The following is a 21677-nucleotide window of genomic DNA, read 5'->3' on the forward strand; positions in this document are numbered from 1 at the left end:
CAGAAATCCGCCTGCCTCTGCCTCCCAAGTGCTGGGATTAAAGGCATGTGCCACCACTGCCCGGCAAACTTGTTATATTTTAAACACACACATAAGACACATATAAATGACCTGTCTTGAATGGCAAGTATATGATTAGTGCTGGCTATTATTAATTAATCTGTTATAATCAATATTACACTTAATTATACAATACAATATGAATATACTGGGTTTGAGTGTTATTCTTTGGCCTGCACAGTAATATCACCTTCTTAAAAAGAGAACTGTAAATTATTTTTCTAATAAGCCCACAAACCACTTAATACAGCAGCAAGCTAAGCAGAGCTTTATTAAACTGGTGAGACTGATGCCTAATTAGTGTTTTGAGACTGGAAGCCTTTAGACCTGGGACACAGACCACAGTGATTACCAGAGATGCCAGCTCTGCTGCACACAACCTTTTGGGCCTTCCACGATGTCCTTCCCTCCCTGGTCTCACCACTGTCACCATAGAAAAGATAATAATGCACACAACTCCAGGCTCTTTTGAGGGTGAGATGTTTAAATATTCACAGGCCCTTTGAAGGGTTTCGGGCAAACAGCAAGTATCCAGTCATTAGCTGCTAGATGCAAAATAAGTGAAACTTGATCTTAAAATAGCTGAATCCTAAGCAAAATCATTTGGCTTTTGGACGGAAGGGAAAAGATTATTCCGAGACATTTTTTTTACTTACTGTGCAAGCAGAAAAACACAACTCTGCAATCTAGAGTTCAGCGTGTCTGTCAAAGCCAGGACACCAACTCCTTTTCTTAGTATGAGGGGTGACTATAGTGTGCCATGCCCAATGCCTATATTTGCGTGTTTTAGATAAATGTCATAATAAGTTCAATGCTTCATAATCTCCTTGACCACACCACAGCACATCTCTCAAAGTTCCAATTTACATTTTAAGTTAATTAGTTGAGGTTTGAAAATTCTTTTAAATTCTAATGGAGAGATCTGTCAAGTAAAGCCATAATTTGAGGGCAACCAAAGACAGGTTTAATCCTCCACAGTGTCCACAAGGAATGACAACCTGAAACTTACACCACTGAGTTTGATACCCACCCATGTGCTCCAATATCTACATCTCTTCTATTAGAAACAGGCCCTTTCCTGGTCCCAACTACAGTCTATAGCGTATCTGAGCTGAACCCAATCCTTTCAAAATCATGAACTGAGAAGCAAACAGGCATGCATCCTTCCTTTCTCTATTCCATTTTTTTTTTTTTTGATATAGTAAGCACAGCCTTAACATTGAATTAATTCAGACAAAAACTGAAACAATACCTCAGTTCAATGCAAAGAACTTTACATGTAGACTTATGATATAAACATACTTTTTGTATGTGTATTACATCTCAGCATTGTAGTACAAATATCTATTCACCATGTCTCTGAATTTAAGAGCCACATTTTTAGACCAACAACCAGATGTTTCAAAATAGCCTACTGTGAATGTTTCCTCTCTGCATTTATAAATAGCACCCTGACCTCTTTTCCAACTGAATTCAAGAGCTTCCTCTTGGTTCTGTGATTCTTAAATTCTCTTGTTCTTAGGAGAAGACAAGTACTTCAACTGTCTCTGAACTTACATGCCCCTTTGTTTACATCTACTCCTTCAATAAATATTTAAGGGACACTGCTCTCTCCAAGATAATAGGGGGAAATATTTTCAGCTCAAGATAACAGTACTTCTTATCTCACTCGAGGACAGCATCGAGGGCTACAAAGTGAAGATGCAATGTCCTCCCTCCAGTAGGTTAAAAAAAAAAAGAGCAGACTTAGGCCTGACAATAAGCAAAGGCACTGGCATGGGTATAAACAACCAGCCCTGAGACAAACAGCTCAGTACAAGTAAGGAAGGACTGAGGAGACAGGACGACAACATTCTCAGAACATGACATCTGCAAAACAGCACTTACTCTGAAACAACATGAAGACTCAGCTTTTGTGAGCTTAACCTTTATAGGCTTTGCAGAGTGTAAGGCTTTGTTTAAATCACACAGATGTAACAGCATCCTTTAGAAGTGATCAGGGTCTCCAGAAGTCACCCCTCAATTTTGAGCGATACAACTAAAGACTGCAGCAAGTCAGGGCTTTCCAAGGGCTGAGGTCAGAGGAAGAGCTACTCAACAGGGTTTAAGAAGAAAGGCCACAGGTGGAGACACCACCACCTGAAAGCAGACCAAAGGCCACGAAGGAGGCCCAGGGAGAGGAGATAAACATCAGGCCACAGCAAGAAGGCGGAGCAGGTGCAAGGGATCTAGAGTTCAACCAGTCCTGATGTCAGAATGGCAGCTGGAGTCAGCTGAAGACCTGGAAAGTGAGGAATCTGCACTTCTTGTGAATGAAGTGAAACTCCACAGTCCTTCTGACCATTTCCACCCTTGGTCTTCCAAGTCATCTGTTAACCAAGGCAATGATCAGTTTTCCTCGTTGTTGGGCAGACCAAGCCTTTCTCTCTGTGTGCTCAGCTACACAGCATAACCAGTAGTGCTTTTCTGTTTATTTTCGGTTTTCATTTTATGTTCTATTTTTTGAGAACCTTCAAGAATGATGAGCCATTTATTCCCTCAATGATCCACCCCTATATACACATAAAAAGTCAGAAAATAATTCTCTCCACCTTTCACAAATAGCTTTCAACAAAATCTCTACCTCACCCACATCAGAACACATTTATTCTCACTTGAGCATCAGTGGCGAAGTCTGCTTATGCTGAGAAAAACTTTAAGAAAAGTTCTACACAAAATAATTAAAAGGGAATACCACTGCTATTCCAATCAAGGCAGGGGGGAGTGAGCCAAATGACTTTACTAATATTATATGTTTGATTTGGGCAATATATTTTATGTATAGTAAAGTACTGTTTCTATGTGTATACATGTGTATGTGCACGTATGGGAGTGACACAGAGGACAACTTGCTAGAGTCAGTTGTTTCTTCCCACCAGGAGGCCCTGGATCTTGGGGACCAAATGCATGCCATTAGGTTTGGTGGAAATATAGCCATATATCCACGCTGTGACCAATGTTTTTAAAATCTAAAATAATAAACTCTCATGTAGAAATGACTTAAGAAGGCATCCACTATCCGTTACTTTTATATTCAATGTGTTTGGCTAAAAGTTAACACATTTCCAGGACCAATAAAAAGACATCACCTGATCAGCCTTTTACAAAAGAGTCAGAAACACTCCACAGCTTAGCATGTGCAAGAGCAAAGACCAATAAGTGACTCAATACACAAGTCTGAAGAAGGGGTGGGGCACGTGACAACAGAAACTATTAAAGTTGTGGATGTCATTCATACTTGACTCTTATGGTCAAGTTCCCCACACGGAGTTCTTTACTTGCAAGGAAATTCATTAGGAAGTAACAAAACAAAAAGGCAAAGTCCCCTTCTAGGACCTAGAGAAGTCTATAACCCAGAATCCTCAGAAGAAAGTAAGTTCCAAAATGCTAACGTAAGAAACAGAAACTGTAATCCAGTATAGCCTAAGTTCTATTTAACCATGGTAACTAAAAGTACTTTAATCTGAAAAGCATTCATTGAGTGCCCATGAGCCTCACAACTGGGAACTTGAGATGTCAGAAAAACAAGAATTTGTTTCTAAGTGGACCCTCAGCCTCTCCTTTCACAAGCAAAGCCCCCCCCCAAAAAAACCCGCATGTGACAGGCTAAGGAGAGGAAGGAAAGAATACAAGACTGCAGACCAATATAAATTAGTTTTAACAAGCTTTTTTTACTTGCTCTCCAGGTACATTTTAATTATTTATTTATTTGTTTGTTTGTTTGTTTGTTTGTTTTAAATGGCTCTATCTATATAAAACCCTCTTGGTGTGAAGACCCACCTTTAAATGTGAGTTCAGTCTCTCCTTGGACCTGAGCCAGGGGATATTTCCATTTTAGGATATAGCCTAATTGCACGACCCACTTTTATTTTCTCTCTTTTAAACATTGTTAAACGGTGGAATACCAAGTGTCTTTGCCCTCCATACTTCTCTTGTAAGTGTATAAAAGTCATAAATAAAAATCTTGTAGCTATTCCTTTCCTTTAAAAAGTTACCGCATCCATAGCCACCTTCCACTTACTTATAGGCAATGCTCCATACACTTCTGGTGCACAGAGCTTAAGTGAAGAGAATCGATACTGGGCTTGTAAGTACAAAGCTATTATTGGGAATAACAAGGCCATCCGATTAAATGTACTTTTAAAAATAGCGTATTCCAATACTTAAAAAAAAAAAAAAACTTATGTGCTAAGTGTCCTATACTTCAAGGACAAACTTGGTATGCCTCGTCGAACTTAGAAGAGCCTGAGAGAGTTTTCCACACAGCGTATCTTATCACTTCTTTTGTATGTTTCCTCTAAATAGCAAAGGTTATTGCTCACAATATAATTTCACAAACCATCCAAGTCAAAGAAACTCCAGATCGCCACCAAGAAATCCACCAAGAAATCTTTTTAAAATCTGATTTTAAAAAGAAAACGTCAGAATGAATTAAAATAAAAACTTACTCCAATTAATAGATGGACACCAATGCTCCCAAGAGAACAGCTTCCCACACTAAAGGTGAAAGAGCTGCCTGGTAACTGCACTCCGGAGAGGTCCCCTGGTACTGTGCTGGGTTCAGGCAGGTGGAAGCCGAATGACTGTAATTAAAGTTAATTAACAGGGCTGCCGTCTTAAGTGTGTAACCAGAAGGGCGCGGGGGGCGTAGGGGACGGGGGAGCGCAGAGCCCCAAGTCATTACCTCCACTGAGAAAAGAACTCGGTGCCAGGAACTCGCCCAGGCAGTTTTTTGGTCGAGGGACAGAGGAGGATGAGGCAGAGTCTGGCAGACTGGACTGCCGCCCCTGCGGGTCAAATCCCAGAAGCAAGCGCAGCTTTCCGATCACTTACCGCCTTTGGTTTCTCTTCCGACGCCCACTCGCGGGAAGCGCAATCCCAGCGAGCGACCCAATCCGGAGCTGCTCGGGCACTCGGCGCGCCCCGAAGCGCAGCGTTCTCGCACCCAGGACTGTACGGCTGCCGGCGCACCCCGGGGGACTCGCCTCGCTCGCTCGCGCGCGGCCGCCGAGCCCCGGCAGCGCAGCGCCGGCTCGTCCCCGTGGGGCGCTGTCCCCCGGCGGGCGAGCGAGCGAGCGAGCGAGCGGGCGGACCCCGCGCCGCACCTGGGGGCGGGAGCGCGGCTGGGCTCGGCGGGCGAGCGCGCAGCCCCGGAAGCCGCGCCCGCCCGAGCCGCCCAGGTGCTCGGCGCCGCGCCCGGCTGCTTCCTCCCGAGCCCCGGGGGCGGAGATCCGCGGCCGGCGGGGGCGGCCCGAGCTCAGCGGCGGGGGCGGCGGGGCAGGCCGTCCCGGTTCCGCAGCATTGCTGCGCGGCTGAGTCAGCCCGCCCGCCGCTCGGCCGCGCCTGCCTCCCAGGCCACCTGGAGCGCGTCTGCCCAGTGGGGACCTAGGTAGGGCGCGCGCGCGTCCCGGAGCGGGGGGGTTGGCCCTGCCACCCTCCCGCGGAGACCCTCACCGGGTTCCTGCTACTCGGTGCTGGGACTGTGCTTGCTGACCTGGGCTGGTAGCCAATGGGGTGGATCCCGCCGCCTCTGATTGCAGAAGCGCTACACTACCTAGAACTTTCCCTGTTGCCTCAGCGTTTCCCAAACTTCACCCTCATCTAGGACACCGTTTCCCTAGATTTCAGGAATAAGTGTATCTCCCAAACCCAATATGGGATTCTCCCCTGTCACCGCTGCGACCAGATTCTAAGATTCCCTTTTTTTTTTTTTTTTTTAGATTGAATCTGAGGAGAAGCAGCATAACACCAGTGGCCTGGGGAACACTTATCCCTGGGAAACTAGGTCTCAGACGTGGGGATTGATAGAGTCTGGAAGGCCTTTCTGTCTTTGAGTCAGTCTTTGTCTGATCTTGGTGATAAGATGAAAAAGAGGGAATCCCAGAAACCTACCTGAGAGCAAGCAGTATCATTGCTAACCTGCTTCATACTCCGATTTGGAGTTTGTTTGATTGTTTGTTTTTAATAGATTACCTACCTGAGTTTCTCCCTCAAAACATGAAAGTACTTAGTTATCTTCCCGCTGTATCTGTTGACGAAAGTGAAGCAATTACAATGAAGCACAGACCTTATTATGAAAATAAGATAATGGGTGAAGCTCTCTGGGTGAGAGGCTTCCCAGGAGTTCAGGCCTTCCTTTATGAGTCCACATCACCAACTACCATACAAAACTAGCATCTTTCCAGGGTAAAGAGAGGCCCGAACTGCAGCTTCCCTTACACTGAATGTTTTACATTCTTCCTTTACATTGAATGTTTCACAGACGGCCCTAGGAAAATTGCCTTTATTTTTCTCCCAAAAGACTTGCAAAATTCTTTCTGTCTGTATTTCTTTTGTTTGTTCTTTCTTTCTATTTATTTTTATTTATTTATTAATTTATTTTGCTTTTACTTTCCACAGCATTTATTACAAATTTTCTCTACGTTCTAGGATTCATCGTCCTCCTGAACTCCCTCCCGGTTTCTTTTTCTTTCTTTCCTAACAGCTCTCACATACACCCTCTCACACACACATACACACTGCACCCCCAATCTTCATTAGCCTTCTTAAATCCTTCTCTGAACAAGATAGGTCATCAAATATACAAGTATTCTTATGTCACTTTCACATGTTACTTTGCATGGTTGGTTTTATAAAATCTTTTAGACAGTATGGCTCCTTACACTATCTTAGTTACTTAATCTTGTCATTCAGTTATCTGGGGTTTTCAAAAACTGTTCTGTTGGATAATTTGAACATGTTACCGTGAATATACAACGGTAAACAACTACCAAACAATCTCTAGATGCCATCCTCTCCCAGAGGACAGACTTTGGTGCAGCAGGGTGTTTGTGTGATTTAATAGCAGCTATGGTAGGTAAAATACCACACTGCACCACAGACTGTATACACCGTTCCTGAGTGCTAAGTTGGTCTGCCAAATCTTCATAGGGCGGTTTCAGGGAGGTGGGGCAGAGGGGGGGGCGGGAAGATAGCTCAGGAAAGATGGTATAAGCTACCTTTTATTAATTGCTTGTTAATCACCAGTCTCTAGCCAAACAACTGATACATATTTTATAGATGTGCCACAACTCTGAGCTGAAATAATTCTTCCAGTTTTATAAATGCGGGTTTAATTGAAGTTGAAAGAGGTTCAGTAGTGAAGAGCAGATAAATTGAGCACATCTAAGCTGTATTAGTCCAGCATAAATTATTTAAGTGATGCATTAAGAGGACAAAATGGACAAAGAAATTTACTTTCTATAAGAATTAAGATATGGAGATATGTCGACTGCCAAGCTCCTGGAGTGGCAATCTATGCCCGCTATCATCAAGGTTGGAATTACTCCAAGGTGACCTGCCCCTACCCCTAGAGTTCCTAGACTTTGCGTAGCAGAGCAAATGGAACTGCTTAACCCGTTCTTCTGCCCTTGTTGCTCTCATCCCTATGTACCCATAATGCACTGGCATGAAAGAAGTGATGCATGGAATCCCCCTCCATCCTAGCTCTCTTCTCTCTCTTTCTTAGTCTCCCTGTTTTTCCAACCCCATAACAGTGCTAACACATTGACTACTTGCAGGACAGCTGCTGCTCCAAGAACTTCACTTATAGGAGCTCATGTGGAGACATTGGCAGCTCTTTGAAAAGAGAAGCGATAGTAGTGCTATCCACAGATAAGAAACCTAAAGAAAATGGGATGTGAGTGACTTACACCATCTTGTAGGAGCATAAGGAGGGATAGCTCCAAGCCAATCTTCTCTGGGGATTGTCTCTGGTGAACACTACAGTGCTGAGCTAAAAATACCATTTAAGATGTAGCTCCACATACCTGTGGGCTGAGGCAATTTGAGTACATTCATTTGAGTACATATATTGACATTTGTGCCCTGGTTTCTCCATCTGTAAAAATAATGTTCCTTGGAGCAGTGTGATTTTGCATATAAGGCACCCAGGAATTAGCAACCTGTCACAGCACTTAGTTCTATTGCTTTGGTTTTCCTCCCATGATTCTTCAAGACCTAAGATCAAGTTTCACTTTCTTCTCAGTACTTTGAAAATATCTGATAGCCAGAATTGCTTATACATAAAAATTAATCTCCCATTTTGTATAAAATGCCCAGTATTATTTTACCAAATAGAAAATATAGAGTTGGAAATGTAAATAAATAAAATAACCAATTTTATTTATATATATATACATATATATGAAAATGTAGAGTTGTATTGCAGCAGGCAATTATTTCACAATATTTAATACATAGGTGTAAATAAGCAAAATAATATATTAATTTACAAACCCTGCACTTTTGACTCATATTTTATGAATTTGTATTATAGAACACACTATTTGACATAAAAATTTAACTGGAGAACTAAATGTAAATCATCTTGTATTCTTGCCTCTTGTCTAACCATATCCTCTGATGTGCTGCTATTATAAACTGGTATAGAATTTAGCTATGTATTGTACAGTGAATCTATTTGTTCATCTTATCTAAGTCACCTCTTTTTTTTTTTTTTTTTTGGTTTTTCAAGACAGGTTTTCTCCATGTAGCCCTGACTATCCTGGAACTCACTCTGTAGACCAGGTTGGCCTCAAACTCAGAAATCCACCTGCCTCTGCCTCCCAAGTGCTGGTATTAAAGGAGTGTGCCACCACCCACCGCTGGCTCTAAGTCAACTTTTAGATCCTTTCATTAGCATCTCACCAACTTTTCTTATCTCCTAACCTCTCTGGAAACCATGGTTCTATAATACACTTTCAGTGAATTCATTCTCTCTCTCTCTCTCCCTCTCGACTGAGAGTGATCAGATGGTATAAGACAAATAAACCCTTCCTTTCCCAAATTGTTTTTGTTCACAAGTGATTCAGACTCTGCAGGCACTACATCATCAGTAGTTATACATGGAATCTTTAAATTCCATGTATAAGAACGCTGATGCAGTATTGTTCTTCTGCACATAGATTGCTTCATTCTGTACCTTCCAGCAGTTCAGGGCCACTCTGGAAAACACACTAAGATACTGTTCTAATCTGCTTTTTACTACTGTGATTAAGACTATGACCAAAGTTTCTACCTGCCAATACTGGTCCTCTAGCTGGTGTCAATGTATGCGTCTACGAGAGGCACTTCAGATCCAAACCACAGCAACTTCTGTCTGCATCCTAACTAGGTGTGACTGATGATATTTTGGGCTATACTTTCCACCTTGGGCCTTGGAAGTGATCAGGTTAATTAACTGAGGGGGGAAAAAAGCAAAGAAGTTTTGTGATATATCTGTTTTTTTACCAGGTATTTTGATATATTTGCATGTTTAGCCCTCTCAGTTGGGCTGAGGAGAAGGTTCTGCCATTATCACCTTTCTAACCCTTGTAGGAACTGAAAGTCACCTCAGATAAAAATGCACAATCTGTAAACAAGAGAGTTAGGGTTAAAAAGCCTGTGATATATGTGTTTAAATATGCTTGGCCCAAGGAGTGGCTCTATTAGCAAGCATAGCCTTGTTGGAGGAGGTGAGTTACTGTGAGGGTGGGTAATGAAACCCTCCCCCTAACCTGGTGAGGGTCAGTTTTCTCCTAGTAGTCTTCAGCTGAAGTTGTAGAACTCTCAGCTTCTTCTGTACCATGCCTGCCTGGATGCTGCCACATTCCCACCTTCATAGTACTGGACTGAACCTCTGAACCTGTAAGCCAGCCTCAATTAAATGTTGTCCTTATAAGAGTTGCCTTGATCATGGTATCTGTTCACTGCAGTAAAACCCTAACTGAGACACATGGGTTCAAAGCCTGAACCTTATACTTTATTCTGTTATGGTATAGAAAGGTCTTTAAAAGTATTCAGCCATAAAGAAAAGTAAAACCTTGACACAGGAAAATTGAAAGAACAAGAGATTATGAAGTTAAGTATATTAGATTCGGAAAGGCAAACACAGCGTGCTTCATTTCATATGGATGATGTAGATTTTAGTTTTTATATTATTTTTTGTGAAGATGTGTGTATATGTAGGTATGGTATATCCTGAAACTAAAAAGAGGACCAACCAGAAGAGAAAAAAAAGGGGAATCTTTGGAACTGTCCCGCAGTTTCATGAACCGGGTTCTGCCTCGACCGAAGGGAGAACGGAGACCTGAAACATAGAGTTCGAGAACAAAAGGACACCCGGAGCCAAGTTGAGGGTTTCCAGTCAAGGCTCTCCTTTACTTTGGGGGTTCAGCAATTATATACAAGAGAACAAACTGAATCTCTGGTTACAACGACATTTGAATAACATAAGCAATTATATTTGAATAACATAAGGAATTTGAATAACATAAGGAATTAGGGAGGAGTCAGGAAGAGTCCGAGCAAAGTCTAGGAGGATGTCAAAGGGAAACCCAGCTGCAGGGATAAAGGTGTAAACTCCGTCTCGCAGGTCTCAGCTCCAGGGAATGGCTGGAGGAGCAGTCCACAGTGGGGGAGGAGGTCAACAACAGATGTCTTCAGGCTGTATACGTGCCAGCCAGCAGGTGCACAGCAGGCATGAGTTTTGTCTGCAGTGGCAAACTCCGATGTAGAAGGGTTATAAGGAAAACCAAAGAAGGTAACAATAAGTGTAACGCCTAAGCTGCAGAAGAGTTCCAAAGGGAAAAGAAGTAAGGGGAGGGCCAGAACACGGGAGGGTGCCATGCGGGATGAGCAGCCAAAGCAATGTATCTATGAACTTATCCCAATTGTTTGTATGCTAGTTTTATAAACTTAAAGATGTAGTTTTACTACACAGACTTCTTTTCTGAGGTTGATTTTTCTCCCCTTGGGGAAATGGTAGTCCTACTACTGAGCTGTAGCCGGTATTTTCTCTTGACCTGTATTATCCCTGACCTGTAGTTTTCATTCAGTGAAAAATCCTTGTCAGTTACCTGTGCACTTTGGCTACAGAGACACACCCCTCCTTACTGTTTGCTCAAGATTCCTACCGTACCCATCATTAGGGCCTTAGGTAAATGTTTGCTTTATTAAGGTGAAATACTTTGACACCTTCAGCTGACTCCTTGTGGCTCTTAGCTGTTATAGGAGCTGCTTTAAAAGCATCATTTAACTTCTCACCACAAGTAGACGAGTAAGTGGTCGGTATACCTCAACCACAATAGATGCGACAGCTGTGAAAAGGTTCAGCTCATTCATCTATTCACCACAACATGGGGAAACAACCCAGGTTAAAATATTTTAAAAGAAACCATTAAGTAATCTCAAGAAAATGAGCAGTGTGTGTTTTCCTATAAAATTAATACTTTAGAAACTGATTTGGGCACCAGAGCTGAGAGTTTTGTGCTAATATGCATATTTTTATATTCTTATTCCTTCCTAAGTGGAACTTTAACTTAAAATGGATTGCTGTTGGCCAGGCAACAGTCAAAATGGAATTGCTGTTGCATACGTGCTGACACTGCCAGCATTTCCTATGAGTTATTTACACTGCCAGCATTTCCTGTGAGTTAGTTACACCTACAGTTCTACATGCATAGAGATTGTCAGTTAAGGCAGTTTACAGTAGGAAACAGAACAGTGAGACATTGATAAAAACCTACGTCTGGGAAACCTTTAAGAAACTGTTTTCCTATGTAAAGTGAAAAGATTAAATCATTATTAAACAATATGTCATAGTTTAGGACACAGTAATTTGTTCTGAGAAATAGGTAGAAGATGGGGGGAAAGGCCACATTTTAAAACTGATCACATGCTCTAATTTTTAAATGCTAAAAAAAAAATCTAACCTTATTGTTTTCTGGTAGAGCATCTTAATAAAAATCATTGCTAAGACATTTCACAAAGCCTAACTATTGCTCAACGGATTTGTAGACACTAGGCAGACAAGTACTGCATCATTTTGATGTGTCCATTTTTTTCTCTGTGTTTTCAAAGTTGAATCACCAGATATATTTTCTTAAAAAAAAAAATCTGTTTCTCAGTATGAGAGCTTGGAAATAATTTTTGGCTCATCCTTTCCCCTTTCTGCATGGTAATGTACTTATAGAAAGATTTGAACGCTTAAAATAAAGCAGGAGTTTTTAGCAAAATAAATAATAAGGGGTACCACACAAAATCCAAGGCCAGGAATAGACTTCTTATGAACCAGTGAAACTGCACTGGTAGGAAGACATTTGAAAGCTCTTATATTACCACTGTTAGGGTGAATGAAATTGCAAGAGAGAAATTGATAAGAGAGCAGACCACAGGATATCTTTAATGAAGACTGAGGTCACAAACTAGGTCCCTGGGGCGGGGGAGTGTGAAGTCAGGAAGTCTACTGTAAGGTTTTGGGCTACAGAGTTCAGCAAATTTTAATTGGTTCCCCAAATGGAGATTTATGATAAAAATGCAGATTTTTAACTTCTCTTGAAGAATCAAAAGACCTGCTGGCCTTGTGTTCATGAGAAGCAAGTTTACACTGCAAAACTGGCTGCCTTTATTTGGTCAGGACATTCTTTTTTGCTGTTTTATCCCCAAATGCTGTTCCTCCCTGTGTTGATGACTCAGGAGCTGTGGCCATTGCAAATGTGAGTTTTCTTTCCTGATATTATCACTCTTGAAAGATAAGCTTCCCTTGAGGTAAGCTTGAGGATGTCTAAAATAGAAACCTTAGAAAAACACATCCCAAGCGATAATATAAACCAATCATGGTAAGATTATTTTATTGTGAGCTGCAGTACAGCAGTCATAATATCCACTTCAGCTATTATTGAGTCTTAAACCAAATCATACCGTAAATATTTTTAGCATTCTACTTATTTTAATAGATATTTTGGGATCGGATGAGCCCCAGACACAGAACTTAATAAAGCAGACAAAATTTATATACTCTTGGAGCTTGCAATATGATTGCAGAGGCAGGTAGTACCCAAATAGTTATAATATTTAACATGTATACAGGTGGGTGTGCATGTATATGTGTATGAGAGAGACGGGGAGAGAGAGAGAGATCTGTATGTGTGCTATGTGTATGCATATATCGCATATATACTATGAGTATAACATTCTTAGTTATAAATAAATATATGGTACTTCTTCCAGAACACATTCATGCCTACCTATATATGTATTAAAACATATGAACTTGATAACGTATCTCTAAAGTCTAAACTAGTCGTTCATTATGTCTAGTTTAAATTATTAAATTTGCATCGAAAATGAAGAAGATGCTTTTCTGCTATCCCCAATGGTATGTGCTCCTGTGGAAGGATATTATGCCCTTCCTGCTCCCACCCACACACCCACCCATGGCACATAGTCTGCCCAGTGATAGGGATAACTTATCTGGTATACTTGGAAGGAGTCACCAGCTTCAGAGACCCTGCACTGTCACCCTGGCTTTGACTTTATGTAGGCTATCATTCAGAAACTAGAAATATGGTCTGCTCCTCCTAGCTGAGAAACGCTGGGAAATCTCAATCTGTGTGCAAGCCTCCAAGCCTGGCATGTTGTCTACACTAATAAAAGTAGTATTTGTCATCATTTTGTCTGATTCTTATCAATCTGCCCATTCATTTTGAACTAATTACTGCATTCAGGGTATTGGAACAAATGATGCTTTATGGTAGAGAATAGTCAGGAAAAGGAACAGTTTTGATTGGTAACTCAAAAAAAAAAAAAAAGGGTCTTTTTTTAAACAAGCGACATTTAAGCTGAGAAATGAATGAGTGGGAGTGAGCTTTACACCGTGCATACAGAGGAGGCAAAGATGTGTTTCTGCAAAGAAGAACATTTGGAAAACCTTAGAGGGAACAAAAAGCAGGAACTTTAGAGGAAATAAAAGAAAAAAATACAAAACAGAATAAGTGGGAAGAGTAGGCTACAATAAAAAGTAATGTCTCACAGGCCACACAGAGCGCCCGGGTAGGATTTTATAAGACAGAAATACAAAGGCTTAGAGGGATTTAAGAAGGAAACCAATAGTTACTTTAATTTGTGCATTTTATGTAATCTTCAGTTCCTGATAGAAAGTATTTCAGCTGGAGGAATTTCAATACATGGAGGTGTGATTGCTAAGGTGTTAATTGTGACAATATGTACATGTGTCTGTGAGCTATTTCGTGTGTACAGAAGATGTCCAAGATCTGTGCAGAAATTTACAGACATTTGCAAATTTCCAGGCTGTACCCTAGAAGCAAGATGTATGAACAAGTTAGTGGCACTTTGGCTTTAAAAAAATACAGATTTTGTATTTAATACCCCGGTAGAGACTTCACTTAGTATATGCTTCCAGTGTCTGCAGTAAGGTTGTAATAAGTTATGTATCTATGTGTTTTATTAAGTCTAAGATTGTCTAGTGTGTGTGTGTGTGTGTCTGTGTGTCTGTGTGTGTCTGTGTGAAAGTAAATACCATTCCCAAATTCCTAGTCCCTAAAAGTAGTTTAGAAGATAAAGAAGAAAAGGATAAAAATGTCCCACTACTCATGAAAGTTTTTGTTGATCTGGGAATAGAGATGCTAACTCAGTATTTCTCCGTAGCTAAGCCTGCCAGGAATTGGGGCCTAGATTGAAAAGTTCTTCAGTCACCAGCTTAGTCCATTGGCTGCTGTTACTCACACACCAGCCTGATCTCTGTTCTTCCTTTAGGAAGCAAATACCCATGTCAGTGTTTTTCGATCTGGAGAGGTAATGTTCTTAACTCTCTTTGAAAACACATGGTGCCACTCCTCTGTGAGTGAAGTCTGACACAACATCTCAGTTCTGCCCTACAGCAGGTGTAGACCTTCAAAGACATACACACAAGCTTGTGCTTCCTTCTCACCACGCGGTTTCTGTAGCATCCGGCGTGATGGTTTTATATTTTTTCCTGTGGAAGTGCTCACATCCCCACTACAGTAGTTTTGGTCTGGTTTAGCAATCAAAACATGTCTACACTGAAGGTTTTGTGAGCCTTTTAAGAAAGCCATGGTAGTCATGCCTGATGGAGCTTTTCTTTCTTCTTCCTAAAGAGGAACTACCCATCATGCATCCACCGAGCTATAAATGCCTAGATTTTTTTATTTTTTCAATAGAGTTTCTAGGGCACCAGAGAGCTTTTTCTTCCATTGATTTCCCCCACTGAAACTAATTTCTTTTCTCTATGCTCTGGATAAAGACAGTTTTAACTAGGCAATATGTTTTAAAACCACCAATTTATCTCATTTGATCATCTTCATGAAGTACATAGTACATAGCATGCTTGCCAATAAGAGACAGTGCATCTCATAAGTAATCGGACGGGCAAATGCTTTGTCATTATTTAGTGCTTGCCTACTCCTGAATTGATTTTGAATTTACCCTGCCCCTAGTTAGAAAATATATGGGTTCCCCTGACTTTCCATCTTGTGTCTATGGTAAAAAAATATGCTAATGTATGTGAAATATTTACTCTGATCTTACATAAAAGACAGGTATCAGTTAATTGTGCAAAAACTTATTCATCCTCCCAGCACCTGTTTTTCAAAAGCCTGGGATAATGGGCAGGGCAGGGAGAGCTAAAGGATTCACTTCCCTCTGAGGGGCATGCACTGTCAGGCCAAGAGGAGAGGAGACTGAAAAACAAGCCAGTGTTTTAGGCTGTGAATGCAGCTGTAATTGTTTGGTGCTTTCACTTTCAACTCCACCCCCACTCAAACACACCCTTTAACTCCAGCTTGGGTGTGGGGATGCTGGCCCTTTAAAGCCTTCTTTGTTTAGTAAACCTTTGTCTAATAAACCGACCGGCTTCTACAAACACCATAGACAATACGATTAAGAGTAACAATACACACTTTTAGCAAAGTCTACTATTTGGTAGATGTGGGTTAGACTAGTAGCATAACATTCTGCCAAAATGAACATCTTCATAACATGCATGTTCTTGTAGGTGTCATTATTTCCTAAAGTCTACCCAATCCCCAAACTAGTAGATCAACTATTTCTTTAATCCTCATATCAGCGTTAGGGGTTGCACGGCATTATGGGTCTCATTTTCCAGCTGATGGTTCCTAAAGGTGTAAGAGTTGAAGACCTCTGCAAAGTCACCCAAGCTGTAAATGGTAGAGCTGCCACTGGAGCTGGATAGCCCTGTGGATACTGAGGGTACTTCACTGCAATTACTGCATCATCCTATCTCCCTGGAGATGCAGTGTTATTAGCTTAACTGGTGACTGGTACTAGACTTTTTTTTTTTTTCATCCATCAGCAATGTTGCTCAGATAACAGACTTAACAGCAGCCTTCATGTTGGTTATTGATAGACATCTTCCACTGAGTGAGACATGTTCTGGGTACAAGCCTACACATGACTATAATCATTTTATAAAACAATGTGGAACAAGGACAAGAACCAAGTCTTCAAAGTATTCTGCAAAGAATTCTAGCTAGTAATTTATACACATTTTCACACCTTTTATCCATAATACAGCTAGCCACACCCTGATTAAAATGTCTGTTGATTGTTAGAGAAAACCATCCTTTATTTAGCTATGATTCCTTAAAGTCAAGCTACAAATGTTGAATACTAGTTTACATACTAGTTTCTGTGAGTGCCAGAAACTATTACTCATACCAGCTCATGAGAAAGAAAAATCAAATGAGTCAATCACATTATTGGGAAGGTCATCCACAAACCACATTCACATGGTGTAAGATCAAAGTAAATATGCTAGCTATGGAAGCAAGATAGCCTGTTAGAACATTGAACATATGGAGGATCCTGGCTCAGAGGCTACAGGGGTGTCAGTAACAGGAGAGACAAGAGAACTCGGCTTGAAAACAAGCCCTGTTATTATAATAACAGCTATAATCATAGTTGTTATTATTAATATAGAATACTGAGATAATTTCAAGAAGCAAGAAAGAAGAGAGTCACAAAAAGCATTTTATTAATGGCTTAATTGAATAAGACAGGTAGGTCAGCAGATGCTCACAGAGCCCTTTCTCATGACCCTGTTGGCAACAAAGAAGTGGTATTTCCAGATCTCTATGTGAGGCTTTAGGAAGAGAGCTTCGTTAAATAGTCCTGGAAAATACTTCAGTTAATAGTCTCTGCTGAAGATTTAATGACACACATCCTACAAATGTCTTCAAGAGAATCCTGCAGAGAACAAACCCGACATAATCCTATTTAATTTAGCCCTCCCTGGATTCATTTAATCAAGACATCAAACATGTTACTGAACTACATTTTCAAAACTGCTGACCTTTGTTAAGAACGCTTACTGCTTTTTTCAAAGAATCAAGGTTCAGTTCCCAGCACCTACATGGTGCTGCACAACCATCTTTAACTCCAGTTCCAGAGGAACTACCATCCTCTTTTGTCCCCTAGGGTACAAGGTATGCATACTTACATGCAGGCAAAACCCTCACACACTTAAAATAGATAAATATTTTTGTTTGCTTCATTGTTTGTTTCAGCTGCTGTTCAGAAGGCTCTATGGTAATAGATCTTTTAAAAACCCAATTCTCAATAATTGTGAAATCTCATAGCCAACAGATGGTAGTCACAGAAGATGGTTGAATACTCTGCTTGCAGAAAAACTCTTGAGATTGTTTTATATAGAGTAATTAATGGGGAATTATGTCTATCTATCTATCTATCTATCATCTACCCATCTCTATTTTTGAGATAAGATATTGCTAAGCATCCTAAGCTGACCTCAGACTTGGAATCTGCCTGCCTCTTTTCTGCCTCCCAAGTGCAGGGACAGCAAAGCATTGTCCACGATGCCCTATTAGAAATGATCTTTCAAATGCTACCTATGTGCAGACCCATAGTCTTCCAACTAGAAACGAAGTTCAGTCTTGCACAGAGTTCAAGTGTTCTTAGCAGAGATCAGCAGTTTTGAAAGTATAGTTCAGTAGCGTAAGTTTGGTGTCTTGATTAAATGAATCAACGGAGTGCTAAATTAAATAGGATTATGCTGGTAGGTCAACCCAGCTCCTCATGGAAATGGAAACAGGCAGTCCCTAAAGATAAAGTGAAGACTTATCTTGATAAGTTAATAAGAGTTATTTCCAAATCCAAGTTACTTATATCCAAAAAGTAACTAAGATCATAATGTTCTGTATCATAGAAAATTCAGTTTCTACCATTCATAAGTGGATAAAAACAAAATTCTTAGGGAAATGGATAAATCTGGAGAATATCATCCTGAGATAACCCAATCACAAAAGAACACACATGGTATGCACTCTCTGATAAGTAGTTTTTAGCCCAGAAGTTTGGAATATACAAAGAACAACCCACAAACCACAAGAAACTCAAGAAAAAGGAAGACCAAAATGTGGAACAAAATACCCATGGAAGGAGTTGCAGAGACTAAGTATGGAGCAGAGACTGAAGGAAGGACAATCCAGCCTGATATAGCTGTCTCCCAAGAGGCTCTGACAGTACCTGACTAACACAGATGTAAAGGCTCACAGCCATCCATTGAACTGAATACAGGGTCCCCAATTAAGTAGTTAGAGAAAGGACCAAAGGAGCTGAAGGGTTTGCAGCCCCTTAGGATGAACAACAATAAGAACTAACTAGTACCCTCAGAGCTCCCAGGGACTCAACCACCAACCAAGGAGTACACATGGTGGGACTGTTTGCTTTGGCAGCACGTGTATAGTAGAGGATTGCAAAGTTGGTCATCAATGGGAGGAGAGGCCCTTGGCCCTGTGAAGGTTCTGTGCCCCAGTGTAGGGGAAAGCCAGGGGCCAATAAGTGGGAAAGGTTTGAGTGGCAAGCAGGGGGGCAGGGGAGGAGACAGGGGTTTGTTCTTGTTAGTTTTGGGGTTTGGTTCTTTTTTTTTTTTTGGAGGTGAAACTGGGAAAGGAGAAATCATATGACATGTAAATAAAGAAAATATCTAATAAAAAATAAATGCCATATCTCATTAAAATGGTGACAAGGGAATGAGTATTGGAAGAGAGAGAGCTAACATTAAAGTCCATTTGAGGGGCAGTAAGGAAACCAAATATAATAAAATCTCTAAAATATATACATACATAAATACAATCTAAAGGAACTCATTAACTAATGGGGAAAGGTGCAGAGCCTCAACTGGACATCTCTTGTTACCATAAAAAGCTTCCAGTACAGGGAAATGGTTCCATTTAATTCAGTTGTTGGCAGAAGGGTCCCATGAAAACTCCCAAACATCCCAGACTGTCGACAGAAAGGACAAGGGAAAAGGAAGTATATTCTCTCTGCCTGTTGGCTTTTGATGGCATGTCCATTTCTTCACTAGCATTAAAGCCTACTTCTTTGGGGTTCTGGGATATACTAAAGACTAGCTGAATTATCAAGTCTTATGGACAGAACAACTCCTGGGTTCTTGTATCTTCCATTAGTAGATAGCTATTGTTGGGCTAGCTGGAACAGCCTGTTTAAGACATTATAATCAATCCCCGTTATCTCTATCTATCTATATCTCCCTATATAGAGATGTAGCTATAATCTATTAGTTCTGTTTCTCTAGAGAACTCTTACTAATACAGGTTTTGATGTCAGATGTATATCTATAACAGAAGTACAAGTAAGGATATTTTCAGCATCTGGAAATGGCTTTCCAACTAACCAACAAATCACCTACAGTTACCGAAACCTCTCCAGTTACTGAACCCTCTCTTAGAAGAGAATATTGAAATTAATCAACCTCTGTCAATGAACTCAGTGATAACATTGACAGGCTCCAGATGTACATAAACAGCCAAAGTTTATGAGTGTTACCTGAAAAAGAATTATTCACTACATTAAACAGCTCAGTACAAGACTTTTAGTTTTGTTGATTTTATAAATTAGGGTCCTTGTTTGGATATAGTAGCAGAAGTCAAATGTTAAAATTTAGATGATTATTGCCCTCTGTCTTAGGGTTTTACTGCTGTGAACAGACACCATGACCAAGGCAGCTCTCATAAGCATAACATTTAATTGAGCCTGGCTTACAGGTTCAGAGGTTCAGGCAGAACTGAGAGGTCTACATCTTCATCCAAAGGCTGATAGGAGAAGACTGGCCTCCAGGCAGCTAGTACAAGGGTATTAAAGCCCATGCCTACATTGACACACCTACTCCAACAAGTCCACAACTCCTAATAGTGCCACTCCCTGGGCCAAGCATATACATAGCCCAAGACTGCATCAAACTTTTCATGTCTGTTGTAGACTAACTTTGCTCCTTTACAAAACTAAATGTTTAATCTATCATATGTTAGGACTGGAGATTAAGTAGGACTTTTGAAGGTGATGAAGTCATGAGGCTAACGAGCTTACAAATAAGCTTATTGTCTTCATAAAATAGAACCCAGAGCTCTGTGACATTATTTCAACCTTGTAAGGATAGGATAAATGATGGAGGGGAGTTTTCTCACCACATGGTAACCTTGTTGCCATAGTGATTTTAAAGTTCCAGCTCCAGACTATGAGACATTTCTGTTGTTACTCTACTCTTATGCTAGCCTATGCTGACTTGTTAGAGCACCAGCAGCCCAAATAAAGGCACTGTCTTTATCAACATGAGGTAAACCTCCCATGGACAATGTGGCTGCTCTTAACCTTCTTCCACCCATACTACCACCACATACATCCACATCCATGCTGGTAGAAAGGAAAGAGGTTGCAGTACAAGTATAAATAGAGTAGACTAAGAAGTGGCCTATCACTTTAACCCACAGTCTTCAGATTAGAATTTAATCAAGAAGCTACATCTACCTTTAAATATTCTGTAAAATCAGATCTTAATTCTGGCCCTTCAAGTTCTATGTAAGTATCTCAGGTTCCATTACTAATAAGAGGTACTCTTTGTGCAGTAACTAGTAGATTTAGTTTCATACTCAAGAACTACAGGCTAGTGACAGAAATCCATACCAATATTTTAACTCAGATTCAGAGGGGTTAAGCTTGATATTTAATAACAATAAAGTTTGATGCAAGAACATAAAGTTTGTGTCAAAACAAGTTCATTCTTGCTAAGGATGAATGCTTTATAGAATATGGGGATTTATCCCATGATACATTTCAATATTACAAATATCCATGGTACTAATAAGGGATATTAAATTGTAGAATGTATTTAGTCACAAAGGATGTACATTAATCTGAGCCCATTCCAATATATCCATCGTTATTTATCTATAAAGCTAAGAGAACCATCACTGAATTTCTTGGTAGCCCTCTTCCACTTGAACATATACATATGAGAAAAATATGGGTTACAGCAAATCATTCTTAAATCTATGAAGATACAGCATGTCAAAAAGTTACTATAGAGAGATATTTGCACATCCATGATGCTTTTTTTGTAACCCTTAGAAAATAAAATTAAACTATACATCTACCAGCTAACAAATGAATAAGAAAAGTGTGGTACATATCCACAAGGGAATTTTATTTCATGGTTAAAAGAAAAGACACATGTCACATTTTCTCTACCATTTGTACCTCTTAGTTCAAGTCTTTTATTTTGTGTATTTAATGTGGAGTATACATGGAGGCTGCTGTGTCCATTTGCAAGCCCTAAAAGACCACCAAGGAGCTGATTCTGATGCAATCGCACTAGAATCTAGGTTCTTTTTATTCAAGCTTGAACTTGATGCAACAGGACAAAAAGGTGAAGCCCTGAGCCCAGTTTCAAGCAAGCATTTATA

The 21677-nt window shown here is 40.4% G+C and overlaps 1 protein-coding gene across 3 annotated transcripts in view; it reads right to left on the reverse strand.

The window, feature by feature from the left end:
- The window catches only part of Arap2 (ArfGAP with RhoGAP domain, ankyrin repeat and PH domain 2), a 171843-nt gene extending 166600 nt beyond the window's left edge, over window positions 1-5243 (reverse strand). Inside the window, exons 1-2 of one of the 3 annotated variants that reach the window (XM_031342370.1) lie at window positions 4933-5232; window positions 4548-4682 (exon numbers count right to left, since the gene is read on the reverse strand). The gene's annotated coding sequence lies outside the window, so the exon portion shown is untranslated. Of the gene's footprint in view, window positions 1-4547; window positions 4683-4932 lie in introns of all 3 variants that reach the window. The other 2 variants (XM_031342369.1, XM_031342371.1) reach the window with 2 other exon arrangements.
- Between the last annotated feature and the right edge of the window lie 16434 nt (window positions 5244-21677).

Source organism: Mastomys coucha, unplaced genomic scaffold (genome assembly GCF_008632895.1).
Source record: "Mastomys coucha isolate ucsf_1 unplaced genomic scaffold, UCSF_Mcou_1 pScaffold22, whole genome shotgun sequence".
NCBI lineage: Eukaryota > Metazoa > Chordata > Mammalia > Rodentia > Muridae > Mastomys > Mastomys coucha.